The sequence below is a fragment of the Oncorhynchus mykiss genome, chromosome 20 (assembly GCF_057628025.1).
Source record: "Oncorhynchus mykiss isolate SJ-2025 chromosome 20, ASM5762802v1, whole genome shotgun sequence".
NCBI lineage: Eukaryota > Metazoa > Chordata > Actinopteri > Salmoniformes > Salmonidae > Oncorhynchus > Oncorhynchus mykiss.
The window spans coordinates 35007312-35017446 of NC_143041.1; the positions used below are offsets into that span (position 1 = coordinate 35007312).

At 43.4% G+C, this 10135-nt stretch overlaps 1 protein-coding gene across 32 annotated transcripts in view; it reads right to left on the bottom strand.

Moving 5' to 3' along the window:
• Positions 1-8520: 8520 nt before the first annotated feature.
• LOC110498787 (neurexin-1a) overlaps positions 8521-10135 on the bottom strand; it is a 560879-nt gene continuing 559264 nt past the window's right edge. For all 32 annotated transcript variants that reach the window (XM_036956170.2, XM_090212981.1, XM_090212979.1 and 29 more), the window contains one exon: positions 8521-10135. This exon is cut by the window's right edge and continues 781 nt beyond it. The gene's annotated coding sequence lies outside the window, so the exon portion shown is untranslated.

Below are 10135 nucleotides of genomic sequence, written 5' to 3' on the forward strand. Positions count from 1 at the left end.
GGAGAGGTCTTAACAACAAACACTTTTTTTCAACGCGATAGGTTTCATAAATTCACCTCTGAAGGTGAAATGTGAACTTACATTCTGAAATCTTGCTCTGATTCATCATCCAAAGGGTTCCAGAGATAACATGAAGTGTCGTTTTGTTAGATAAAATCGAGGATTTTTCATATCCTAAAAAGGTCCATATAGCAGGCATTATCAATTTTGTATTTCCACTCGAGAAATTGCCAAGAAACTGACGATCTCATACAACGCTGTGTACTGCTCCCTTCACAGAACAGAGCAAACTGGCCCTAACCTAATTTTGGCCCATTCCTCCTGACAGAGCTAGTGTAACTGAGTCAGGTTTGTAGGCCTCCTTGCTCGCACATGCTTTTTCAGTCCTGCCGACAATTTTTTTATAGGATTGAGGTCAGGGCTTTGTGATGGCCACTCCAATACTTTGACTTTGTTGTCCTTAAGCCATTTTGTCACAACTTTGGAAGTATGCTTGGGGTCATTGTCCATTTGGAAGACCCATTTGCGACCAAGCTTTAACCTCCCGACTGATGTCTTGAGTTGTAGCTTCAATATATCCACATAATTTTCCTTCTTTATGATGCCATTTATTTTGTGAAGTTCACCAGTCCCTCCTGCAGCAAAGCACCCCTACAACATGATGCTGCCATCCCCGTGCTTCACGGTTGGGATGGTGTTCTTTGGCTTGGAAGCCTTCCCCTTTTTCCTCCAAACATAAATCGTTATGATGATCGTTATGATGGTCATTATGGCCAAACAGTTATATTTTTGTTTCATCAGACCAGAGAACATTTATCCAAAAAGTATGATATTTGTCCCCATGTGCAGTTGCAAACTGTAGTCTGGCGGTTTTATGGCAGTTTTGGAGCAGTGGCCTCTTTCTTGCTGAGCGGCCTTTCAGGTTATGTCGATATAGGACTCGTTTTACTGACATTCAGGCGTTTGGAAATAGCGCCCAAGGATGAACCAAACTAGTGGAGGTTTTTTCTGAGGTCTTGGCTTATTTCTTTTGATTTTGCCATGATGTCAAGCAAAGAGGCACTGAGTTTGAAGGTAGGCCTTTAAATACATTCACAAACAAGTACACCTCCAATTGACTCACATGATGTCAATTACCCTATCAGAAGCTTCTAACGCCATGACACCATTTTCTGGAATTGTCCAAGCTGCTTAAAGGCACAGTCAACTAAGTGTATGTGAATTTTTGACCCACTGGAATTCAATTGTTGGAAAAATTACTTGTGTCATGCACAAAGTAGATGTCCTAACCGACTTGCCAAAACTATAGTTTGTTAACAAGAAATCTTTGGAGTGGTTGAAACACCACTGTTGGAGTCATTAAAACGAATTTATGTAAACTTTCGACTTCAACTGTATATGTGTATGGATGTGTAGAGATATATATACTTACCCCCAAAATATGTTGGGTTTGGAAATGATGCAGACAATTACATTGGTGGAAGCAACAATCTATCCACAATATTAAAGCTGATCCACCCCCCAAAGTAAAAGATTTCATTAAAAAAAAAGTTTTTAAAAAAGGGAAGCTTCTACAGAATAACAAATATTCCAAAACATGCATCCTGTTTTACAATAAGGCACCAAAGTAAACTGCATAACGTGTGGCAAAGAAAGGGACTATATCATGAATACAAAGTGTTATGTTTGAGTGCCACCCTTCACATTTTCAAGCTTGGTGGTGGCGGCATCATGTTATGGGTATGCTTGTCATTGGCAAGGACTGGTTAGTTGTTGATGATAAAAATAAACGGAATAGAGCTAAGCACTGGAAAAGTCCGAGAGGAAAACCTGGTCCAGCCTGCTTTCCAACAGATACTGGGAGACATATTCATCTTTCAGCAGGACAATAACCTAAAATACAAGGCCAAATATACATTGGAGTTGCCTACCAAGATGAAAAATCTAAATCAAATCTACAGCCAGAATTGAACATTGCTGTCTCGCAATGATGAACAACCAACTTGTCATCTTTCATAACCTCGCAAATATTGTACAAATATTGTACAATCCAGGTTTGCAAAAACTTGTAGCAATTTACCCAGAAATACTCACAGCTGTAATCTGTGCCAAAGGTGATTCTAACATCTATTGACTCAGGAGTGTGGATACTTATGTAAATGAGTTTTTTTTCTTCATTTTCAATAAATTAGCAAACATTTCTAAAAACATGTTTTACTTTGTCATTATTGGGTATTGTGTGTGTGTAGATTGTGTGTAGATAGGTGAAAATATATTCAATCCGTTGTAGAATAAGGCTGTAACATAACAAAATGTGGAAAAGGTCAAGGGGTCTGAATACTTTCCGAATACACTGTACTATTATTATAACAAAGGTTTACGATCCCATGGATGCAAGCACATACTGTAAGTATCAATAAAAGGTTATGAAATTGTAGTTAAATAAAGGTTAGGTAATCAATAACACTGTGGGTGGTAAAATAACGATTGATGATTTCTGTACAGACTTTTACCTTTGAGAGGCTATAGGAGCTTTGCATGCCTCCAGGTACTCATGGGATTTCTGTAAATATGAATCCTACCAGGGGCGCAACTTTGGTTTTAGAAGTGGGGGGGACATAACTTTTTATTTTTACTCAGTCTGATAAACACTCCAAACAGCCTACCCGACCACTCGGAGGGTCCGCATGGTCCTAAAGCACACCACTGCATCGTTTTGTATGACATTCCAATGATAAAACTAAGGGGGACAAAAATGCAATTTCAGAATGTAGGGGGTGACATGTCCCTCCTGTCACCAGTGAAAGTTGTGCACCTGAATCCTACTGTAGCCTACCGTCATCCAGTTTTATTTTTCAGACATCCACCATATTTTATCCTCCATGTCTTAGAAGGAGGAACTCAGTTCACAGGAAGTGAAGAACAGAGGGGCCATCTAAATTGAATTGTTTACAATGGTCCAGGTTCAGCCAGAGACAGATGAATAAATGATCGATCACTACTTACTTAGTAACTTACTTTCTTTCAAACTCATCTGATACCTACATACAGTACTTCCCAACAGGATGCTTCCTTTGGGTCTTCCTCAGCATTCCTTATGGTTGTCTACAGTATCTTCTGTCTGACTCCAAATTAAGTACTAAAGCAGACTCTCAGCCAGTCCCTGACTAAACAGTAAAATCACACTGGGGTGATTTAGTGCATTATTAACCATACATAAAATTCTATGTCGTGTCCCACTTTCTACAAAATTGGCCAAAACATCGCCCAAAACAAAGACTACTAATCATCCAGTATTATCAATAATTGGCCAAAACAGTTTCATACATTTTTGTTAAGATTATGTGAACATTACCATACTGTACATTGATCCATGTATATAGAATAATGTCTGCAAGAGTGGGTAGCCGCACTGAAGGAGAAACAGTAGCAGGATCCCCGGGACATGGCTCTACGAGCCTTCGGGACGGGGGCGTGAAAGAGGAGAAATTGTGGTTAGTGCAGAGAAGGAGAATTACATGAGTGTGCCGAATTTAAGGGACATGTGGTACAGCCAGCTCAGATAGAGAGGCAAGAGACAGGGAGGTCTAGTCAGGGACTGGTTGAGAGTCTGCTTTACAGGGAGGTTGAGAGGGAGAGATACAGGGAAGGGGAGAGGGAGAGATACAGGGAGGAGGAGAGGGAGACATACAGGTAGGAGGGGAGAGTGATACAGTGAGGAGGTACAGTGAGGAGATACAAGGAGGGGGAGAGAGAGATACAGGGAGGAGATACAAGTGAGGAGATACAAGGAGAGAGAGATACAGGGAGGGTAAGAGGGAGAGATACAAGGAAGGGGAGAGGGAGAGATACAGGGAGGGAGAGAGAGAGATACAGGTAGGGGGAGAGAGAGATACAGGGAGGAGGAGAGGGAGATACAGGGAGGGTGAGAGGGAGAGATACAGGGAGGAGGAGAGGGGGGCATACAGGTAGGAGGGGAGAGAGATACAGGGAGGGGGAGAGAGAGATACAGGGAGGAGGAGCGGGAGAGATACAGGGAAGGGGAGAGGGAGAGATACAGGGAGGGGGAGAGATACAGCGAAGGTGAGAGAGAGATACAGGGAGGGAGAGAGAGAGATACAGGTAGGGGGAGAGAGAGATACAGGGAGGAGGAGAGAGAGATACAGGGAGGAGGAGAGGGAGAGATACAGGGAGGAGGAGAGAGAGATACAGGGAAGGGGAAAGATACAGGGAGGAGGAGAGAAAGATACAGGGAGGAGGAGAGAGAGATACAGGGAGGAGGAGAGAGAGATACAGGGAGGGTGAGAGGGAGAGATACAGGGAAGGGGAGAGGGAGAGATACAGGGAGGAGAAGAGGGAGACATACAGGTAGGAGGGGAGAGTGATACAGTGAGGGGGAGAGAGAGATACAGGGAGGGGGAGAGAGAGATACAAGGAGGGTGAGAGGGAGAGATACAGGTAGGGGGAGAGAGAGATACAGGTAGGGGGAGAGAGAGATACAGGGAGGAGGAGAGGGAGATACAGGGAGGGTGAGAGGGAGAGATACATGGAGGAGGAGAGGGGGGCATACAGGTAGGAGGGGAGAGAGATACAGGGAGGGGGAGAGGGAGAGATACAGGGAGGAGGAGAGAAAGATACAGGGAGGAGGAGAGAGAGAATCAGGGAAGGGGAAAGATACAGGGAGGAGGAGAGAAAGATACAGGGAGGAGGAGAGAGAGATACAGGGAGAAGGAGAGAAAGATACAGGGAGGAGGAGAGAAAGATACAGGGAGGAGGAGAGAAAGATACAGGGAGGAGGAGAGAGAGATACAGGGAAGGGGAAAGATACAGGGAGGAGGAGAGAAAGATACAGGGAGGAGGAGAGAGAGATACAGGGAGGAGGAGAGAGAGATACAGGGAGGGTGAGAGGGAGAGATACCGGGAAGGGGAGAGGGAGAGATACAGGGAGGAGAAGAGGGAGACATACAGGTAGGAGGGGAGAGTGATACAGTGAGGGGGAGAGAGAGATACAGGGAGGGGGAGAGAGAGATACAAGGAGGGTGAGAGGGAGAGATACAGGGAAGGGGAGAGGGAGAGATACAGGGAGGAGGAGAGGGAGGCATACAGGTAGGAGGGGAGAGTGATACAGTGAGGGGGAGAGAGAGATACAGGGAGGGTGAGAGGGAGAGATACAAGGAAGGGGAGAGGGAGAGATACAGGTAGGGGGAGAGAGAGATACAGGTAGGGGGAGAGAGAGATACAGGGAGGAGGAGAGGGAGATACAGGGAGGGTGAGAGGGAGAGATACAGGGAGGAGGAGAGGGGGGCATACAGGTAGGAGGGGAGAGAGATACAGGGAGGGGGAGAGGGAGAGATACAGGGAGGAGGAGAGAAAGATACAGGGAGGAGGAGAGAGAGAATCAGGGAAGGGGAAAGATACAGGGAGGAGGAGAGAAAGATACAGGGAGGAGGAGAGAGAGATACAGGGAGAATGAGAGAAAGATACAGGGAGGAGGAGAGAAAGATACAGGGAGGAGGAGAGAGAGATACGGGGAGGAGGAGAGAGAGATATAGGTAGGAGGAGAGAGAGATACAGGGAGGAGGAGAGAGAGATACAGGGAGGAGGAGAGAGAGATACAGGGAGGAGTAGAGAAAGATACAGGGAGGAGGAGAGAGAGATACAGGGAGGAGGAGAGAGAGATACAGGGAGGAGTAGAGAAAGATACAGGGAAGGGGAGGGGCAGAGATACAGGGAGGAGGAGAGAGAGATACAGGGAGGAGGAGAGAAAGATGCAGGGAGGAGTAGAGAAAGATACAGGGAAGGGGAGAGGGAGAGATACAGGGAGGAGGAGAGAGAGATACAGGGAGGAGGAGAGAGAGATACAGGGAGGAGGAGAGAAAGATACAGGGAGGAGAGAGAGATACAGGGAGGAGGAGAGAAAGATACAGGAAGGAGTAGAGAAAGATACAGGGAAGGGGAGGGGCAGAGATACAGGGAGGAGGACAGAGAGATACAGGGAGGAGGAGAGAAAGATACAGGGAGGAGTAGAGAAATATACAGGGAAGGGGAGGGGCAGAGATACAGGGAGGAGGAGAGAAAGATACAGGGAGGAGGAGAGGGAGAGATACAGGGAAGGGGAGGGGCAGAGATACAGGGAAGAGGAGAGAGAGATACAGGGAGGAGGAGGGGCAGAGATACAGGGAAGAGGAGAGGGAGAGAAAGAGAGAGAGTGAGAGGGAGAGAGAGAGAGAGGGGGAGAGAGAAAGGCGTCTGGTACAGTATGTAGAGCACAGATAACGAAGGAGGGAAGGACAAGAGAGCCTGAGTGAAAGAAAATGACAGAGCATGGGAGTGACAACGACAGAGAAGAGAGAGAGGAAAACGGAGGACAGAAGAGTGAAGCATGGATAAACAAGTTACTAAAATGACTTCCTCCCTCGCTCCTCATCCTCTGGTAAATAATAAAACCCTAGTTTAAATCTTTCCCTTTCACCCATTTCATTTGTTATTCGAAATACCCTTCTTCAGTTACTCTCTCAGTCTTATTACAGAGGCATCTTGGGTCCACGTCACATTGTCAGTCCTTTGCTGCCCCTATCATCTTTCATGACCTTGTCAGCATCTGTCACTCACTACCCCCTCTGTCCTCCTTTCCTACCTCTCCATGAAGCTTCCCAGAGAGGATTGAAGTGAAGAAATCTGTTCAAATCTGTCCATGTGAGAATACAGAGATAAGCAGACTAAGTGTGTATTTTTTTGTACGGATGTCTATGAGAGTGTCAGATTTGGTGAACAAAAAAATTGTAATGCTAATTTGATAAGTGAGGCTTATTTGAACAAATATAAGTTTCATAAGGTTTAGGTTGCTACGCATCTTGGTAACTTTGAGAAAAACTATTTTATATTGAAGTTTCATATCTGCCCTCTCATTGGCTAGAATGTCCCCACCTGATCTCAAATTCTCTCGCTTGCCTTTCCGCCTTTGCAACAACGACTCCTATTGTTAGTGCGGATACAAGACTATCTCGTCATTACAGTATCTCTGTTTCCTCACATCAGTAAGTCAATTTGATGATAACTTTATTGATCCCTGCCAGGTTAAGATGGAGGCCTCTTCATGGGTTGCATGTTCGGAGACACTGAGACAGCAAGGACTCACAGGGTTCCGTATCTGATTCAGGATCTGCAGAGAATCGGATTCCCTCTGGCGTTTTTTTAGCTTCTTCATAGCAGTAGATTCAAATATATTTGGTCACGTCACGTTATCTGTTGAAGTAATCTTTCCATCTTCCAGCCAGAGGGTGTATAATGTACTTACGTTTTAGCATGCACAACAATTTCACACATACATATTATGTGTTGTACTGTATGTGCTCCTAATGCATTCTGTAATCATATAACAGTGTATGAAATTGCTAATTTAGCTAGCCTATCTGTGAGGAGGGAAGGAGTGGAGGATTTCTGAGTTACACTGGTGACTGATCAATGAACAATTCTGTGAGGTTGTTTTCAAATAACATAACAGTCAGACACACTGTGTCAGGTCAGACACACTGGAAGGACCATGCATTACAGAATATGAATACAATGTGTACAGTCCAACAGATAGGGGTGCTGTGTCAGGTCAGACACACTGGAAGGACCATGCATTACAGAATATGAATACAATGTGTACAGTCCAATAGATAGGGGTGCTGTGTCAGGTCAGACACACTGGAAGGACCATGCATTACAGAATATGAATACAATGTGTACAGTCCAACAGATAGGGGTGCTGTGTCAGGTCAGACACACTGGAAGGACCATGCATTCCAGAATATGAATACAATGTGTACAGTCCAACAGATAGGGGTGCTGTGTCAGGTCAGACAATGTATTGGTCAGAAAGTGTAACCGAAGGCTCTATACTCCATGTGTTGCTGTCATGTGCTGTACTTCTGCTAAGAGTTACATGTGACATTCCCCTTCTCCTCTCTCCATAACAAGCCTCATCTATTTACTTCCCAGGGGGCAGAAGGTGGCGAGGCCAGCATAGAGGTGTTGTCTCCTTAACCTTGAAGTGCATTCCCTTTGTGTTCTCTATGCAGGAGAGATATGTTCTGGTCTTCTCAAATGGGACCCTAATTCCATTTATAGTGAGGAGCCCTATAAAGGGAATCGGGTGCCATTTGGGACACAGACATGCTATAGCTCCCATTGGTTTTATTGGCCATGAATAACGACAAGTATGTCAACTACAAATGTGATCTAAACTTGGTAGTTGGCACGCCGTGTACAGCTTTTTTTTTGTTGCTAGTTATTGAATGCATGGATTAATAAAGTAGTGTATAATTTAGCTAAGTAGTTATATCTAGGATCAAATGTACAGATAATTCTAGGAAATGAAGAGAATTGACATGAATACAATACACATAACACAGAAAAAGAAACAGAAAAGTAAACCAATTAACCCATTTAGTAATTAACAATACACATTTCTCACTTCACAATGATCTTACCGTAGCACCCACACATTGGTTTAATGAATTTCCTCAACCGAAGTTCACTTAGGTAATATTTTATTTCATTTGTTCATTTAATTTTTCAAAACTATTTTTTTTCCATAATAAATTTTACTTTGATTTCAATAATAAAGAAATAGTCACAATTTGAACATAAAATACGGTAGAAAAAAATACCACAGGTAGAAATAAACAGAAGAAACAAACAAACAAAGAAGAATTCATAATCATCATTATTTATAGGTCATAGTAGTTCTCCTCATTCTCATTCCGAGTACATCAGGTCGTCAGGAAAGCAGAACAGAATTGACATTAGAGTGACAGGACAAACACACAAACGGTTGAAATGGTTGCTTCTTTGTCTTATTTCTTCTTCAGATTGTTTCCGTCAGCCCAAGCGTACACTGGACAATCATATTATAGGACCACTTGGAAACACATACATCATTATCATCATCATTCGGAATATAGGTCTTCATTCTCAAGTAGCTAGGTTTAGTTTGGCGGGCAGGTATCGGGAGGAAGGCAGTCTGTTACTGTTATTGCCCCAGCAATTGGGAGGGGGCGGGAATGGGGAGAAAGGCAGTGAAACCCTGGAGACGTTACCTCATCCTGCATGTCATCATCATGCCATGCCTCTGCTGTACACTATTATCATTGAATGGTAGAGTTTGAGGACCAAGTCAGGTTACTACTGGGCCGGGTTAATATATCTATTAGATCAGGTTGGCATTTGTATAAAAACTCAACAGGAACACATGTATAAAGGCGGAATGAATAATTAAATAATCCCCCCCCAAAAATGGCATTGCGGATCGATGTCATCGTAAAATCTTCTATATCTAGCAACACTTAATAACATTTAATTTTGTATTTTTGTCATTTTCTTATTTTTTTATTCCAAAAATGGTTGGAGGAGGAGCAGATATAGTTTGCGTGGTCATCTATACAACAGGCTATAAAACACCACTTTGTCACAGTCCAGAAAGCACATATAGATGTGGTTGTACTGTATATAAACATATGTACTGGAACTGTAGTAAGATACGTTTTGCGTGCATGGAGTTCCAGGATCAGAATGATCGTCTTCACAACGTTCCGACGTCTCCTTCCACAATTCTGTTAAACACATTGCCTTAGATTCCACACTGATGTTGAAAACCAAGTCGTCCAGAATTCTTAACTGGCAAAGATGAATCTTGAATAGAACTTGACATAAGTCTCTCAAGATCAAGATTAATCGTAGGCCCTTTTGTCTTTGCACTGTTAACAGATCGGGCGGCCATTTTTTATATTAGTCTGTTCTGGGCCATTACTGCCACTATAAAAAGTGCAAATACTTTGGCTGATTCCTCAAACAAACGTACCATCTTTATCCTTTCACTTCCTTCTTCACTGTTGCCTTGCCTTCCCATGATCTCGTTTCTTTTCTTTCACTCGTCATCCATTGTTGGAAATGTTTGGAGTTGGGTTTTCTTCATGTACCTTATTAATGCGTTTCGTGTTTTATGTATTTTCTCCTAAAGATCCCAGCAAACACAAAGACAGGATATGTAAATGATAACATGAAAACATTGGAGTTTGTTGTTGTAATATTGTATATTTCTCAATTGTATATCTCTCCTCTCACATTTAACTCAAACTTCGAGAGTGAG